Raw genomic sequence first — 16,277 nt, forward strand, 5'->3', positions numbered from 1 at the left:
GTAAATTAGTCACAGAGAGAACATTAATAGTTACAATCAAGAGATCATCTCTGGGGAGTAAGAGGAAATGTATAAAGACTTCTACAATTTTTAAGCTGAACTTGCCAGATTCATTAGCCTGGGCAGATTCAATACAAGTCCTGTATAATTATCATATTTGCATTTCCAGTAACTGGAAAACCAAAAAGTTCTCTTTAAAAATAAATAAGTCACCTTAGCCAACTTTTTTCAGCAGCAAATGGACTCACTTCTATCTAAAAAGAAGGTGTGTTCCACTGTACATACCATACAGAATGACTGACCGTGGAGGTGGAGAAGACCTATAGGTTTTCCAAAGTGCCTCCTTGACAATTGGGGATTCAACCTCTGACCCAGTTTGGACATATGGGGCCCATTCCTGCTTCCACTGAAGTCAGTGGGTGTTTGGTCATTGACTTTAATGGGAGCAGGATCAGTATCCATTTTTGGAAATCCAATCTCTTCAGTTTTATGCAGCACCAAATATTTAAGATAGCCAGCACTAATCCACTCATTGACAGCATTTTAATGCATTGCAAATAAATACATTTAACAATTGCTATCAGGCAACATCAAAAGGGAGGGTTCACATATTAACTAGGGAATAATTCCTGTTCCCTGTTCGCAGCTATTTAGAACATCGGACTATTTAAAGATAATGCTGGAGATTAGATTGGAACTTATCATGAGCCTACCAGTTTGAGAATATGGTAGGCTACTGAATAATCTCTTGATAAATAAGGCAATACAGGTTATTTTTAAAGGATAGTTTCATTAAGGTGAAATGTATCCTCCCGCTCAATGAACCCCCTAGTAATTGGGCTATGTAAGGGGATCTCCATGGGGACTAAGGGAGAAAGGATTCACACATTCAATAAAGCCAAGGGAAAATGTTGTTCTGCTCATCACAAGCCACTGTTCTAGAATATAGGTGGAATAATGGGCATTGCTGTTCTATACCCGCCAGGCAGAGTTATTAGATCTGCATAACTGCAGATCCCACAGTATTGCTCCAGCCTGCCCTACAATATCCCCTATACACCAGCATATTTGAAACTGGCATGGAATTCCCCTCCAAAGCATACAGGAAACAAACAGTCACATCATAGGCCTTGGCTACACTGGCGCTTTACAGCGCTGCAACTTTCTCACTCAGGGGCGTGAAAAAAACACCCCCCCTGAGCGCAGCAAGTTACAGCGCTGTAAAGCACCAGTGTAAACAGTGCCCCAGTGCTGGGAGTCGTTGCTCCCAGCGCTGTAAGCTAATCCCCTCGGGGAGATGGAGTACCTGCAGTGCTGGAAGAGCTCTCTTCCAGCGCTGGCGCCGCAACCACACTCACACTTCAAAGCGCTCCGCGGGAGCGCTCCCGCGGCAGCGCTTTGGAGTTTTGAGTGTAGCCTATTCCTCACCAGCACAACCTCACTGCAGGGCTTACGTGGTGCAGAGGGCCTTGTGTCAGCTCTCCATACCCTCAAAGCACAATCCATCCATGTACTTGTGTTAGAAATTGTTACCTGCACTTGTGATTGTGCAGTATTTCCTGAAGCTAGAACCAGTGACCTAGCAATGAAGGTCTTCATATCTCACAAACTATTTGGAAAGCAGCACAGCAACATTCAACGTGGATTTGGAAAACAAACCAAAAGCTCCTTTTCCCTCATAACACTACACAACATTGTATTTATGTGCGCTCATGCTGATAACCCGCCAAAACACCTTAAAACCACAAGGGTTAAATGGCAATGTGGTTTCAGACAAAATCTACAGTAGGACAGTGTAAAGCCCGTCATAATAAAAATAAAACACACTTCCCAAGCAAAAAAATGTCCCTTTACCCATAAATAAACCCTTATCAACACACACACACACCAGAGGTGAAATAAAAGTGTCTTCCTCCATTCCATGAAAGACCTCAGTTCACAGATGAGCTCTGGCATAAAGCTGAGACGAGCATTCCAAAGCTGTATGTGCTCTGCCTTCTGCCCTCTGGAGAATATATCATGGGATCATCAGCAATTCTAGCCTCACTGACTTTAGGTGCCATGATGGGAGTTAGAACAGCAGACATTCCCTCAGATATACTGATCCTAGATAGTAGGTTTTTTGTTTTTAAACAACAGCTTGAGGTTATGATCCTACAAAGACTTATGCACATGCTTAACCTTACTGGTCTATTTGTGTGCATGAAGTTAAGTACATGCATGTGGCTTTGTAGGACTTTGAAGTGCACTCACTGAACTAGAGACCACCAAGCTGCTCATAAAGCACTCGCATAACTAGTCCTTAGAGACATTAGAAAGTTAGGCTGCACTAGCTGCAGCCTATGTGTAGCTTTCAAGGGAAACCCCGATCAGAGTGCTGTTCAGTAACTGAGCCCAGAGATCACAAGAGATTGGGACTTTTTAATATTTCTGGGGTTGAAAAAAATAGTCATTCTGACTTGTATGAGTGGCTCATGCTAAAAAATTGCTTCCAAATTGTAAAGTATACTTACCTTCCTGGGCAAAACACACTAACACAGGGCCTAGTGCTTTGCAACTGAAGTAATGGGAGCTTTGTTTGAGCAAAAATTGCAGAATCTGACCCAAAGAGAAGAGCTATAGGTTAGATGCATTAGGTATTTCCCTGATATACAAGTGTAATGCTCACAGACCCTATTCGACAGAGGGCTGTGACCTCTGGAGCTTAGTGCATGAGCCTGTACGGCGTGAGCTAAAAACAAGGTGGCTCTTAGCTAAGGCTCTAGAGCAACTCATTTAACTCTCTCTCTCTCTCTCTAAGTGGTCTTGATGCCACTAGAGGTGACAGAACACCACACCTAAGAGGTGTGTGGGTTACACAAACATCCAGTACCCTTTATAAATTGCAACCTTAAGGTTCTGATCCTGCAAACTCTTAGGCACACGAATAACTCTACTCAAAAGTGAGCAGACCTTTTGACTTCATTGTGGACCTTTCATCTGAATTGTTGTTCATGTGCACAAGTGAAAAGTCCCACTCTGTTATGAACACCAACAAATCCTCAGCAGCTGAAACAGTGCCTCTCAGTGAACTACAACAGTCAATCTTCAGCAGCACATAACAATTAGTATTGTGGTTACTTAGTATGTGAGGAAAAGTGCAGGTGCTGTGGCATTCTGATCCACTTTGAATTAGTTCACCCAGCCTTCCTCTAACTGCAAGAAGATCTATTTCATCATATGTCCATAATATGGCACATTTAGGAAACAGTTGATGGAGTAAAAAGATCAAGAAAGTGTTGGAACATGCTGAAGGAAAAGAAGCAACTAGAAAACAAATGGTTAAAGCATTTGTTAGCAATAAGGATTAAATATGGTGAAAGAGAATTCTCAGCCTTGGTACCCAGTAGGGGAGCCTTGCCGGTGCCTGGATAAGCAGGGAAAAGCCTTGTACACAGACCTTGATATCTCCTCACTAAAGCCATGTTTGCAGTGAAGGACATTGATAGAGATTTAAAAAAAAAAAAAGACAAGGGGAAAAAAATGTAGTGCAACTTTCCAGAACGAAAAGTTCTCTCCCAGGTTTACATTTTCCAACCCATTGACGTATGTGAAAGAAAAAACAAGCGATAACTTCTCATCCTCACTGCACATCTCAGGCCATCTCTTCTAATCATTCCTTTTGTCAGTTGCACTCCCTCACATACCTCCCCTGGCCCACAAGTGATCCTTTCCAAGTTTTCAGCACTTTTACTAAGCAATGCTTTTGTGCACCCAACCTGCAGGTGCACCAGAGTCCTTGGCAAGGGGCAAGCTGATTATCACTTATGAAAACAGCTACACTGTATTGTCCATACTTCTTCAAGGTCTTGAGCAAGGCATAAATGCTGATGAAAAAGAAGTTGATGCAGGCAGAGCTTCAGAGGGCTAATCAGGTAAGTCTTATTTGTTGTTTGCAGAGAAGGCTTTACAGTACTTTGCAGTTTACATACAACGTTTTTTCTAACTCTCTTATGTTTGTTTTACTTATCTAATGGCTTTATACAATCAAACAAAACTTTAGTATTGTACAATAATTCTGACTTCATGCTAATGAGAATGCTATCTTGTTAATGACCTGAAATTCATCTTTAGATGATTTGTGGAGAAATTATTGTTATTGACTTTTTCCTTCTGCAGACTCCATATCTTATTTGTTTTTAAAGATACTAACTTAAATTGATTCATTTTCTATATACTGAATATTGTTAAAACAATATTGATGATTGATATATTTAGTCATCACTTTCTTGTGTTTTAACCACTGTTCTAACCTGTATCCATTGGGGGATATTTCAAGAAAACAGATACTGTTTCAAGGGTAATTACTGATTTATATTCTCATTAACATATGTGTTTACACTTTAGGTTTCCTTGCCAACTGTTGGATTTCTTTTGATTCTGCTCGTTGTTCCTTTTTCCTATGCATATACTTCTTTGAGAATTGGAACTAAAGAGGCATAGGGCATGGGAAAATGGGGCGACTGAGGTACTCCACCGCTCACTCTACAAAGCATCTTTGGGAGGCATGTGGGGGAAAAAATGAAAGCATAGTAAGTACCTGGTATAAACAAACAGGTTAATTGTGAAATTCTAAGGGTAGAAAAATGCTTATTAATAGTAATGTGTAACAATTTATATAATATTTACTCAGATACACTAGCTGAATGTTTGTCTCATGTTAATACATTTATTATAATTTCTTGTCATGGGAGTAACAATATTTAGTACACGCCTATTTATTCAATTACAAGAATCAATATGAATTTGTTAGAGGTTCCTTCTTAAAGAAATGCTTAGGGCTCACTCCTGTAGTCCTTACTCAAGCAAAGCTACCATTAAATTAATGGGAGTTTTGCCGGACTAAGACTGCAAAAGTGGGCACTTTGGGTCAAATCCAGAGCCTACTGAAATCAGTGAGATTCTTTTTATTGAGTTCAGTGAACCCTGGATGAGGCCCATAGGACCAGTCATGCCATTGTTATGAATGCTGGTGGTCTTTAATGGGACTACTCATGGGAATAAGGATCACAGAGTTCTTAGGGCCCAATCCTGCAAAATGCCGAGTGCCTCTTGTATGGTGCTGAGGACTCACAGCTTCCACTGAAGTCATCTTGCAAGATCAGGCCATTAGTCTGAAACAAGTAAAGAAAGATAAGACTCACTTTTTCCTTTGTTTCATCCACAGGTATTTGGAAAGTGCAACCTGTAACCTGACTCCAATTTTTCACTCAACAGGAAAATAGCCATTCATCGCAGTGCTTTTATGTCTAATTAATTTTATTTAGTTTTGATACAGATATGTGATTTCTGGAAAAAGGGTCCAGAGAAAATGAAATAAATTTGAATTATATGTACTACAAGTGAAATAGAAATCTAATATTTTAATCATAAATCAGAAGTTTGCTTAATACTGTATCACAAAATCTAACAACACTACTTTGGTTATTGCTACATGTTTATATAAAGCAGGGCCATGTCATATTACATGGCATTCAATTTCTAACATATACTGTTATTATGCCACACAATACAGGCTAATTTAAAATTATACTTAAACTAAGTCAATACAGAGATACAAAGCCATATTTTCTATTGCCTTTAGCATGTAGAGTTTTGGAGAACTTTCATTTTACTTGTGAGTCATTCTTTTCCATATATTAAAGAATAATAAAAATATTCTACCCACAACTCTGTGTATTATTCATATATTTCATATTGAGGCTGGGTGGAGGGGAGAGTCAGAGGTAATTTAAACAATATATGTTAGTAACAATGCATTTTCTTAAATGTTTGCAAGATGCTTGAAGGGTGTTTGAATGGAATAAAATAATTGAATTGTGTTTTTCATAACACTTTAATTAAACCAAAATGCATCACCACTATTAAAGAACAAAAGGGATACAAAACAAATGAAAATAAAAACAATCTTGTTGCCGAGAGGGGAAACTCCATACAATGTATGTGCTACTCAAATCCTGAGGAGATTTTGTATTAGAAATCAAAATATAAAAATGCAATTAAATAGACTATGGAATTGGTATGATGCTTGTGGAAAGCTCCCTTGTGTAAGAATTATGATCTATTTTTATATCCAAAGTGCATCCCACCAGGGTGCTCAAAGACACATGTACAATATGATTAAAACCACACACACACACAAAATACAATTAAACCCATAGTTTAAATGGGCACCATCTTAAAAGTCAAAATGAATCAGACATGGGTACATGGGCACTGTAAGCCCATTAAAGGATATAGAGACAAAAGTGTGGTGGGAAGGACTGCTAATAAATATGGGGCCCAAGAGCAGTCATACTAAAAATGTTTGTAGGAGGAGAAGATTAAAGGTAGAGTGTGAAGCACTGAGGTGCATGTCAACAGGGAGAGAAATCCAAACCTTGGGGCCCAAAACAGGAGTGGTCTCTCTTTTCTTTTGAAATTTAGATTAACAGCTTTCAAAAAAAGCAAATTAGAACAGCTGAGATTTTGGTAATAGCTTGAAAGTCAAGAAACCAATATAATGCACTCCCTGCAGCAAAAAATGAATGTGCTTCATTCACTGACTATTTTATGGGGTAGTCAATGAAGAGAAGTTCAGTTCATTCATACATATCCATTGAAAGGCATTTATCCTGCTAGGAAATAAGAGGCAGAGTTTTAGGGCCCCAGTCCTGAGAGGTGCTAAGTACTCCCAACTCAGAGTCAGTGGAAGCTATGACTCCTCAGCATCTCATAGGATCAGGCCTTAAAGGCTAATGAAATCATTAAATGGGCTGGTATCTAAGAATACAGGGTGGAATTTTCAAAATCACTAAGTGACTTAAGAGTGCAAGTTTCATTGAAAGTCATTTAGGTGCTTTAGAAAATCCCTCCGTTTGTGTCAGTCTAACTTTCACCATTCCAAATATCATTGACTAGCATTCCAGTCATGGGGCCAAAATTAAGCTTCACAAGCCATTACATATTGCTGTGCTTACCTGCTTTGCTGGATGGGGGCCTGAGCAGGAAGAGGGGGGGAGCAGAGTGTAGTGGCTGGAGAAGGAGATAGGTGCAGGCAAGAAGCTGCAGCAAAATTCCCTGTCTCTTCATGACGTTACTAAATCCAAACTTTACTCCAGCTAAGCAACACTAATTAAAAAAAACAAAAAAAACAAAAAAAAACCCACATTGCTAATAGGGTTAATGCAAGGGTTAAATTAATCTGTTTTTGCCAAGTGAAATGGAGGCTTTTTCATTGGGATTAGTAGGGGGTGGGGATGAGAAAATTCAGCCATCCCCAGCCTTAAAAAAAAATGGGGGGGTGAGGGAGGAAGGGGTGCAAAAACTTCAGTGAACCCCCGCGCCCCCCCCCCCCCCCGACACACACACACACTCATCTCCAGAAAGACTGAGATTGAGGGAAACTGATAAACGAATGTGAGGAATACAACATGCATAGAGGTATATGCTACTTAGCCAAATATTTAAACACACATTAAGGCAATATTAAGGGTCTGACTGAAAAATACAAAGGAAAGGAAATTCAGTGTTAAGTCTTTTACTGTCCTATTATGCTTCAGCACTGCAGAGTTCACAGTGCTGAAATACTTTAGCACAATGACCTGACTTAAAAATGAAGTGGAAGCCTTTAGCAAAATGCCTTTGCAAGACTATACTTACAGAGTTCATTTAATTTGTCATTTTAAGGGCAATTGTTAGGGAAAGGAAAGACTTTTATGACGCCCACTTCTATAGATACAAGACACTGATCACCTGCATCACAGCCAGTTACTGGAGTTTAAAGATACCATGAAATGTATGTTATCTTCCTCTGCATTGCCATGTACTCTGTGGAATCATTAATCTCCAAGCAACAGATAGCATAGATCAGGGCCATTCAAAGATTTTATCTTAAAACACAGAAAAAAGAAAGGAAGAAAAGCAGCAGAAAGCAGGAGCTGCACAGAGGGAAAAACTGTTCTATTACATAACTCCAATTCCTGAAACGTGCCTGAGGATGCCTGTCCCTGTAAACCTTAAAACCAGGCTCTTTCTTGGGCCTCTCATTCCCAAAAAACACTTTGCACCAGTCTCTCTGTCATACAGTACATATCGGGTGAAGAAAGAGCTGGGGAAATTTTCCTCCACTAAAACCCCCTTTCCAAAGCTGCTTCTAATTTGTCAAGGAGCTCAGTAACTAATTATCATAAATTACTCACTACTTTTTTGTCCATGAGGGGGAACAAGGGAGAAAAAAAAAAAAATAAATAAATAAAAATAAAAGAGCTGCAGTTTGGCTATGTTGAGGCAGGGCCCCCCAGTATCCTAGGTGGCACCAGTCTGCTCCAATGTATTTCCTACCTTGGCTGTCCTAGCTGAGGTGACTCAGACCTCTTCAGTCAGTTTTCTTCCTCTCACAGTGACTGACAAGGGCTGTTTCCATCAGGGAGGATTTCCCCCATCTCTCTGCCCTTCCTCTCTATTCTCTTCTCTCAGTTAATTGTCATCTCTCTTCCTATTTTCCGTCTTCTCCATTTTATCCCCTACTTCTCCCTCCCCCACCCCTGCCCAGTCTCCCTAATTCTCATCACCATGTCCTCAAGGTATTTCTCTCTTCCTCCCTGGAATCTGCTGCTTTTTGGTTGGGAGTGGGGCAATTCTTACAGGTTTCTCCTCCTCTTGTGAGTAGTACTTACTCAGAAAGGTGAACCATCAGTGTCAAGTTTCTTATTCCCTTTGCCAAAAAACATCATTTTACCCCACCTACATCCCATCCCATTCAAAAAGGGAAAGTAAAGGAGAGAAAAGTGGAAGCATTGCTTTGTGAATAGCACTCATCTTGATTATATGCTGCTATTTTTGAACAGCTATGGGCCAGATCCAGCAAATCTTTACTTATGCTTTTGACATTACTCAAGAGTAATCCCATTGATTCCCCAAGATTGCTTTCTTTGCTTACACTTTTCCTAAAACCAATTCTAAAGGTTCTGCTCATTCATGCCCAGATTCAAAAGAACACAGGAGCAGGTGCTTAATTTTAAACATTGAATCAGGACCTCATCAAATGAACAGAAACAATATCATGGAAAATCAAATAAAAAAATTAACCAACACAGCCTGAATTTTAGATGCCCAGCACTCTTAGATAACTGCTCATGGTCAAAACTACACACCAATAATTTTTCATAGAAACTACGCAATTCTAAATAATGAGTAATTTTTCAAAAAGTATAAGTTACTTGCAGTTCACAAAAGCAAGAGAAGTTCAATGTATCTAATAAATCATTCACTATAAATTATACACTCAGCTTTGATTTCCTCACACCCCAAAGTTTTGAATGGCTGGTCCCTTCTAGTCCTATTCTTCTATGATTCTATGTCCTGTTAAACAATTTTGTGCATTGGGTCTCAAGATTACAAATGAGGATGATTCTAGAATTTTGCACAGAATCTTGTTTTTTTTAAATACTTTCCCATATTTATTATGAAAAAGTAACAGGTCATGATTTTTCCACATTATTACATTAGGATCAGGGCCTAGTTTTGTGGATGTAACAGCAATGAGGAGTGAACACAGTTTGAGTCCTAATCTCACTCTGTGGGACATTTTTCAGAAACAAAATATAGAAATGGAAACTCATAAGAACAACATAAGCTGCCGCACTACAATAAAATGTAGGCCAGGTCAAGCATATATACACAAAAATCATATTCACAGTTAAATCTGAACAACGGTCTCCCAATAGATAGGCCCCTACTTTAAATGACAAAGGTATTTTTCATAATCATTTCTCTCATTATTTATAAATAACCCTCTTGAAACTTTAAAAGAAAACTCGATCCCTGACTGACATAACTTTTCCTGCTACCAGGTGCATACACACGGCTTTGTGATGTGGGGAGTTTGCTCACTGTGAGCTCTGCATTTTGCTGGTGATTGTATTTATATTTTGTTTAGAAAAACACAGAACAAACATTTGTTTTGAACCATGACCCCTCCTGTCCTACCAGTATCAATCTTCACAGTACAACCAAAATACAACTCAGTGTTACCAGACCCTGAAATGCCAAGCATCTTAAGCCTAATCCTTAAGACTTGTATATGCTCCCATTTTGTAACTACTTACTTTTACTTGATTTTTCTTACTGTAGATGATCCTAAATTCTGCCTTAATAAATCAAGCAGACTAGTGGAGTCTGCTAGTTCAAGGCCTGCAGCTAATCTTCAGGCCAACTTTCCCTCCTACAGATGGAGTTTCTCTCTTTGCAGCACCAGGGACATTATCTTTCTAAAAGAAAAGAGAGGTCATTCATAACAAGGTTTGGGACTGATGTTTTGCATTACAATTGCAGGAATGCAGTTAATATCACTGTGTACTTGTGCAATAGCTCCCCTGTAAAAGCATTTTATGATATGTAATTAAGAAGACATGAAAATCTATTTTCCAAGTCATTGTAGCTCATCTAAATCTAACTTTGTTACATGAATCCACATTCTTTTATGAATACCTCTTTTGTCTAATTGGAATATATTTTATGATTTATGCATGAATGCCTGTTATTAGCTTACATTTATATAGAATATTTTATTGCAAAGTATTTTTACAAATTTTATTCCTGATTTGGCAATCAGATCGACGTGAGCAAATCACTGCACCCACATGCTGCCCAATGGAAACCAGTGGGTGAAATCCACTCCATCCACACAGGGCCCAAGCATTGGCCTCTATGCAAGTGGCTTGTGGAAGAGATTAAATTCACCTCACAACCCAAGGCCAATGTGCAAGTCTACTACACCAGCCACAGCCACTCTGCTCAAGTCACTTGAGAATTGGGTCACCTGGGCCATCCCTACTGCAGCCTTTTCTCCAGCATTCATCTTCATTCATTCGTTCTTCTTCCTCTGTACATTCATCTTCCTCTGTACAATCTATACGGGGCTTAAGTAGAGTGGAGAGCCTTACTCTGATCCTGCAGACCACAACAAACAAATCTCACCCCACATACAGGTCCATAACCACAAGAGACCCAGGATATTTTTGTCCAAAAAAGAGCATTAGCTATGTATTACTTGCACATGTTAAAAACAAAAACAAAACAAAACCTTCAATAGTCCAATCAGGGAGCAGAAACAAGTCCATACAACTTAGGTGATGACCAATCATACACCACAAAAAGCAAATAACCAAAGTGATCAATTCATGAGCAACCTATAAGGTGAAAAGGGTCATCCTATGCTGTTTAGAACACACATTTGAATAATTAATACATTTCACAACACAAAACTGTTTCATAAACCATCTTCCAAACAGAAAAAATGTACTAAAATGGTACCATTTCTGAAATTCAAACAATTCTAAATGATATAATAGCAATTATATATAGCTACAAAATTATTTGGAGCTTTGGACATTCAGATGACACTATGAAAAAACCTAGCAACATAAATTTTGATACTCCATGAATATTTCTGGGTTTCAACAACAAAACAAAAAACACCAACAAACCAACCCAGATACCAAAGCTTGACAAGTCCATTTACAAGACAGAATGCTAAGAAATATAATTTGGTGTTTAACTTTAATGTCAAATATTTTAAATGCTAAACAGCTGCTTTCACAATGGAGAATTTTCATAGAACTGGGCAAGCAAATGAGTTGAATCTAAGGCAGAGTGTCTGACACTTTACCAAATGTTTGGTCACTTAGTACTTCATAATTGTCATGATGCTCAACATTGTCACCACCTGGCAGTGGCGGATTAGCCACTAGGCCAACGGGGCCCATACCCAACAGGGCCTTGGCCAACAGGGGGGCCTTGGAAAAATGGGTGCCCCTGGGCACCGACCTGTTCCACCCACCCGGCACTCCTACCGAGGAGCAGAGTCAGGGTGTGGGGGCTTGCCCCGCTCCGCTTGCCAGGCAGCAGGAGAAATCCCTGCACCCTGACTCCGCTCCCAGGCAGAAGCGCCGGGTGGGGAGTCGGGGGGACTGCAGGCAGAAGGGGTGGTGAGGAGCCCCCACTTGCTCTGGCTCCAGGACCCTACAAAACCATAAACGGGCAGTCACTTCTATTCAAAAGCACATCCATAAGCACTTCTATTAAGGCATAGTTATGTCACTGCAGCTCTGCTGCTGTAGTGTAGACGCTTCCGACATCGATGGAAAGGGTTTTTCCATCGATGCAGTTAATTCACCTCTCCAAGAGGCAGTATCTAGGTAAATGGAAGAATGCTTCCGTTGAGCTAACCGCATCTACATCAGGGGTTAGGTTGATCTGACTACGGTGCTCGGGAGGCAAAATTTTTCATAGCCCTGAGCAACACAGTTAGGTTGATAATTTTTTAAGTGTAGACAAGGCTTATAGGGCTGTAACTCTACCAGTATTGGTGCCCTTTACACACAGTTGAGTATTTCCAGTTCCATCCAGAGGAGGGCATGTGTGTATATCTCTCTCACACACACATGCACTGTGTGGCTTGTAAGCTTCTCTCTCTCTCACCAACAGCAGATGGTCCAATAAAAGATATTACTTCACCCACCTTGTCTCTCTAATATCCTGGGACTGACATGGCTACAAAAATACAGCGCACACACACACACACACACACACACACACACACACAGAGAATATTACAACACTGATGGCATCCTGCATGTCTTGAAAATCACTGTCAATTACATAAACTCAGCTTTATGAAAATAATCCAGTCAAATAACTGGAAAACAAAACAGATAATACAATTTTCTGATGCAGAAATCCTGCCTAAGGAGTAGAATGCCACTGATACTCACTTTGAATTAACAGTATCTTGATTTTAATGGTGTTTCACTTCTCAGAAACAGTGGTAACTCTAACTGATTAATTGAGTGCAAGCTTTCTCCTTTTAGCACATTTTCACAGTTGTAAACAAAATTTCTTCTAAGTGTGCCTGTACTCGTTTTCATGTAACTGGGGTGAAAGGCAATGATAACTCCTCTAACTGTTTTTCAATTATGCCAGGAGCACTTAAAAAAAAAAAATCTGACAAGCAATACCAGTAGAAGCCAGACAAACCAACCACATCACAAAGCTCAGCCATTTATTTTCTTACAGCATGCTGGGCACATTCCTCTTCTGGGGAAGGAGGCAGCTCGCTTTTCTCTGTAGTTACTCTCTCTCTGACCCAGGAGGGGCAGCGACAGACTCACTCCAAAGAAGAGAACTGTCTTTGAAGTGGAGGGGAATAAAGAGAAAAGTGGAGAGATCCCAGAGGAGCTCCCAAAACATTCATATCTTAATTAACATTCAGTATTCTTCAATTTAAATGGACTGGACAAACTACATGCACTGTGCAGCCAATTCATTCAAAACATTACCCATTTTGCACTGGTGTAAACGATGAGCCAAACCCTGTAATTCTAACAACTGCATTTATGTATGAAAGATCCCATGCAGGAGCAGAACAACAAATCATGGCCAAGGTTTTCAACTGCGGGAGCATAAGGTCAAGCACCATGGCCAAATTAAAGAATTTTGGGGCCCTGTGCACTATGGAGATTTTCCCCCCCCCCCAACCTTCCTTGGGATGAGAGGCCCTGGATGGGAAGTTGGGCCCTGCAGTGTGGGTGGCCCCGGTGGGATGGGGGTTGGGTTCTGCCTCCAGGATGGGGAGGCCTGGAGGGTGAGGTTGGAAAGCGAGCCTGCTCCTTGCCATGGCCTGTTGGCTGTCACTCCAGCATGCAGGTGGGACTAAACTTCAGTGTACTGCCCCCACCACCACTCAAATTTGGCCCACTCACCCCTCCATCAAACCTATTGAGGGGCCAAGTCTGTTCAGGCAGGGGGTGGGGCTGATCCAAAGTGCCAAGGAAGGCAGACACCTATCCATGGAAGTTCACCCACTCTGGGCCTGATATCAGAGTATGTGTGTTAACCAGGTCGAGAGTCAGCCCCTCCACACAGACCCGGAGGTACAGCAGGCATCCTGGCATGGCCTTGGCAGCTCCCAGCACCTTGGGCTGTAGGTCTGGGGAAAACAGGGTGGCTACCCCCTATACCAACACCTCAGTGAGGTGGTTGAAGTACATCCCATCTCCCCTTTTCAGCCTCCATCTGGCTTTGGTAGCTGGATTGGTGAAAGTCTCCTGCAAGAAGATCACAGGGTACCTGGCACCTGTGAAAACTCACCCTACAGCCTCTGATTTTAAGTGATGCAAAGGTGGTGGGTTTCATCAGAGAGGTAGAGGATCATCATGCCCAGGAGCGCCACCTGCCCTCACCGAGCCACACAGCAATCCATGGTTGATTTGATCCCAAAGGCGATCAGGAAATCGTGGAAGCTGCAGGCCCACTGGTAGACTGTGGCCTGGTGTCCTGTTTCCTGGCCCTCTTGCCTTCCCCCATCAAGGCCCTCACAGCTTGGAGGATAAAACTGAAATCCCCCCACCCCTGGAGAGCAAACTGCACCTTCCCCTGGAGCTACATATGTCTGCCAGGAACTGGCGCAGCTCATCCCACAAAGTGTCTGAGGCAGAGAGCTCCGTAGCCTCAATCAAGCCCAACAACTCCCAGCTGTCCTCCATCTGGGTCTCCTTAGCAGCCCTGCAGCCTAACGGCAGGGGCATGCTGGGACACATGTCCCTGCCCTGGTGCCAGCTCAGGACAGGGCTGCAGGCTAATTCACTCATATGCTAATAGAAACCAAAGGAGTGTCAGAAGGTATTGTAGTGTAATCAGGCCAATTCACTTGTGTGTTCAATTTGTTCAAAGGAAATGTTAATGGTATTGTCTTCACTTATCTATAACCTGTTGATTGCTATCCCAATACATTTTGTATATCCATGTAACTAGTTAACCCTAGATCAAAAGTGTGTGGTAGTGTTAAGCTGAGAATGTACCTGATGTGTAAACTTCATGAAAACTAAGGAAGGATTGTTGTTTGTGATTACATTACCTTTTATATTGTGTATATCCCTGTAATTAAATTATTCATCAAACGGGAATGGTGCCTTGGAAATGTAAATGAAGAAGAGTGCTAACTTCAAAGCAAGGGTCCTTGTGTTCGACAATGGGAATTCACAGACTCAGTTTGCATTTCCTATTCATCAAAACCCACATGGTTAAAGACTGTGTTCAGATTATTTTCTAGAGAAGCTATAAAATAGATTTCAAGGGATGATCCTGTATATCTCTGACTGTTTGGACTCTTACAGGGAAGATACCAAACGCAAAGTGGAGCGCCCCAGAAACATCTAGGTATCCTGAAAAGACTTTTGGGAAACTAGCAGTGTATTATATCAACCATTATGATTTGGGACCTACAAACTTTTATTATATTTTACCTGCTTTAACCTCTCAATAACTCTCATTCTTAAAGGGGGAGGGATAGCTCAGTGGTTTGAGCATTGGCCTGTTAAACCCAGGGTTGTGAGTTCAATCCTTGAGGAGGCCACTTGGGGATCTGGGGCAAAATCAGTACTTGGTCCTGCTAGTGAAGGCAGGGGGCTAGACTCCATGACCTTTCAAGGTCCCTTCCAGTTCTAGGAGATGGGATATCTCCATAATTTAAATTTAGCTAATAAACCTATAGTTAGTTTACTATAGAACTGGCTGTCAGCACTGTCTTTTGTGTGAGATCCAGAGTACCAACTGATCTGGGGGCAAGTGACTGATCCTTTGGGACTGGGAGTAACTTGATGTGGTGTGATTTTGTGTTTTAATAACCTTTTTAATCACAAAGTTCAGTTTGTCTGGGTGACAAGATAGGCTGGAGTGCCTAAGAGGACTGTCTGGGTCTCCATGGTAAGACTGGTATAGTGATCCAGGAGTGCACAATTGTTACTGGCCTGGTGGAATCTAATTATAGAATATACCACCAGTTTGGGGTGCCTGCCCTATTTTCTGACAGTCTGACCTGAGATTGGCACTCACAGTTGTGAGCCACTCCAGACAGCATGACTATGCATACACCTACCTCAATGGTAGCTGAGCCCCGAACAGCATTACCCACACCGCATTGTCCACCTGAGCTCCCAACACAGGAGCGGCAGAGGGAGTACATCAGGCCTCAATGGAGCAAGGACTCAGCACCCCATCTGAGGTCCTCTGGCAAAGGGTTGTTCTCCCCCTTGTTACAGGGGTCATGGCCTCGCTCTCCTCAACATTCACTCAGACAGATGGTAGAAAGGTGGTGGGGGCCCTCCCTCTAATGCTTCCTCCAGGAGGACTCCAGGAGGGGACAGCATTGGTCCCCTCTGCTGTCAGAGCCTCCTTGGCCCGTTCCATCCATTGGACTT

At 41.4% G+C, this 16,277-nt stretch overlaps 2 long non-coding RNA genes across 3 annotated transcripts in view; one reads left to right on the plus strand and one right to left on the minus strand.

Moving 5' to 3' along the window:
• Positions 1–16,277, minus strand: part of LOC112058914 (uncharacterized) — a 91,200-nt gene that overhangs the window by 59,037 nt on the left and 15,886 nt on the right. The window contains exons 2-4 of one of the 2 annotated variants that reach the window (XR_010589279.1): positions 10,841–10,940; positions 10,128–10,289; positions 6,999–7,149 (exon numbers count right to left, since the gene is read on the minus strand). This is a non-coding gene — a long non-coding RNA (uncharacterized LOC112058914). The remainder of the gene's footprint in view (positions 1–6,998; positions 7,150–10,127; positions 10,290–10,840; positions 10,941–16,277) is intronic. The other variant, XR_010589278.1, reaches the window with a different exon arrangement.
• Positions 3,646–5,709, plus strand: LOC112058913 (uncharacterized). Its single transcript, XR_010589277.1, has 2 exons — positions 3,646–3,914; positions 4,387–5,709. It is a non-coding gene; the product is annotated as an uncharacterized LOC112058913 (long non-coding RNA).

The sequence above is a fragment of the Chrysemys picta genome, chromosome 7 (genome assembly GCF_011386835.1).
Source record: "Chrysemys picta bellii isolate R12L10 chromosome 7, ASM1138683v2, whole genome shotgun sequence".
In the NCBI taxonomy this organism is placed as follows: Eukaryota; Metazoa; Chordata; order Testudines; family Emydidae; genus Chrysemys; species Chrysemys picta.